Consider the following 2,404-nt stretch of genomic DNA (forward strand, 5'->3'; position numbering starts at 1 on the left):
TCTCTGTCTCTCTGTCTCTCTCTGTCTCTCTGTCTCTCTCTCTCTCTCTCTCTCTCTGTCTCTCTCTCTCTCTCTCTGCATTGGGGGGTGGGGGTTGAAGGTGGATCTCAGGATCTCCCATACCAGGCAAGCACTTGACTACTGAACTTCATTTCCAACCCCAGTTTTGACTACTATGTTGACTTTACAGTTGCAAAACCTAGGATACTAAATCTGCTTGATTTCTTAGTTTAGCAGATATACATGGTCAGGAGGAAAGAGCAAAAATAAAGAGCGCTCACAACTTGAGCAGACCATTGAAACTGTTAATATTTCGGTGACTTGTTTGTGTCTGAAAATTCTATTTAGAGAAAATTGAAAGTCATAGGTGGAAATGTTAGCAGGGCAGAGTATAAAAGGCTATAATTAGAATCATGCTCTTGTCCTTTGGAAATGTAGACAAGTGAGAAAAGTACTGTGATAAAATCAATTCTTCAGATTCCTGTAATTAATGTGTAGTGTTCAAGATTTAGAAGTTTGTAATATAAAATGAGGAAAGATGAAAAGTGAATAAATCAATATTCATTTAAAGTTTGGTTTTAAGTGATTAAAAATGAAGGAATAAGAGCATAGTGTTGATTTAAAAGTTGGTCTCTAAAGCGACAGCGAGAGGAGAAAACGGGGGAGAGTGTCCATAGTGACACAGAAGAGTCGTGTCCTTGAATCCCAGATCAGCCACCCAGCGTTCCCAGATGGAGGCCACGGCAGTCAGCTTACTGTTTCAGCTAGCCTTATCAGTTTCCTTGGCCACACAGAAGAAATTTTACAGCTTTTGCTATTCATAACTTTGCCTCCCATGGAGTAAGACCATGGTTTTGTAGCCAGCGTCTATTTGTCTTTAAAAAAAAAATCTTTACATTCTTTTTTTAAAATTTATTTTTATTTTATATGTATGCATGTATTGCCCGCATGTAGGTAAGTGCGGAGGTCAGAAGAGGCTGTCAGATCCCCTGGGACTGGAGTTACGGACAGCTGTTAGCTGCCATGTGGGTGCTGGGATTTGAACCTGGGTCTTCTGCAAGAACAACCAGTGTTTTTAACCACTGAGCCATCTCTCCAGCCCCAGATTTATTCTTTGAGAACATACCATGCATGCATACAATGTATTAATTATATCCACCCCATCCCACCTCCAACTCTTCCCTGGATTCCTAACAAGTCCCCTTCCCAAATGCCATGTCATCTTCCTTTCAATGCAACCCACTGACGAGTGCTGCCCATAGGCACATGAGTGTTTGACCATATACTGGAGGACTGGGAAGCTTAGCAGAGACCATGCCCCCAAAGAAAAATTACTCTTCCTCTCCCAACAGCCATTAACAGCCAGTGGCTACTTAGCTATGAGTGGGACCTCACGAGCCCCTCCCCCATCCTGGAATTTTGACTGGCTTGATCTTGTGCAGGTAATTGCTGTGAGTTCATGAGTGGGTTATGTCATGTGTGTAAGACAGCATTTAGCAGTCCTGCCCATCCTCCAGCTCATACCTTTTGCTATCATTTCTGCAGTGTTCTCCAAGCCCTGGAGGGGAGGATTGATACAGATGTGCCATTTAGGGCTCAGCACCCATAGTTACTTATTCTCAACACTTTGAATAGTTATGAGTGTCTACATTAACTGCTAACCACTGCAAAAAAAGAAGCTTCTCTGATGAAGGTTGAGAGCAGCACAAATCTATGGGTATAAACAAATCTTTGGAAGGCAGTTTGATAACATACTATTTAGGAATACAACAACAGTAAGTTCCCCACAAGGGCCTGTGGCCTCCTAAGCTCTGAACTTATGATCAGGTTTATGGTATCAGGCTTGAATTCCCTACTGTGAAGCAGGCCTCAGATCCACCTGGAAAGCAGTTGTTTACCCCCATTACAGTCATGCTATTGCACCAGTGGGTACATCATGGCAGGTTGTTACAGCATTGTGGGGTCCAGTGTCGGGTAGATCATTGACATCTTTGTTCCCACAGTGGCCTGCATAGCACCTTTTGGCACTATGAAAGCTAGCTACCAGGGAGGTAGTTTCCTGGTCAGTTCCATATTGATTTCATGTTCTGCAGCCAAAGTATGTGGTGTCTTCAGCAGTAGGATCTTGCTGTGTAGTTATGGTGGGCAATAACAATAGCTTGTGCTGTTTTGGGTGCCTCTGGGACCTCTGTGACCATGGGAATAGCAATGGGTACCTCTGTTCAAATTATTTTTTCTTTTAAAAAATTATATATATATAATATATGTACATATATCAATTTAAAAATAAACCTAAGATTCACCCTTCCATCCCCCCCCCTCGCCGTTCTATACTCCTAGTTTGAGCCCTGCGCCACTCCTAGTCTTGGGGCCCCAGACACCTGGGGAACCAATACTGCTTCCT

This window comes from Nannospalax galili, unplaced genomic scaffold, assembly GCF_000622305.1.
Source record: "Nannospalax galili isolate Female #2095 unplaced genomic scaffold, S.galili_v1.0 scaffold388, whole genome shotgun sequence".
Classification (NCBI taxonomy): Eukaryota; Metazoa; Chordata; class Mammalia; order Rodentia; family Spalacidae; genus Nannospalax; species Nannospalax galili.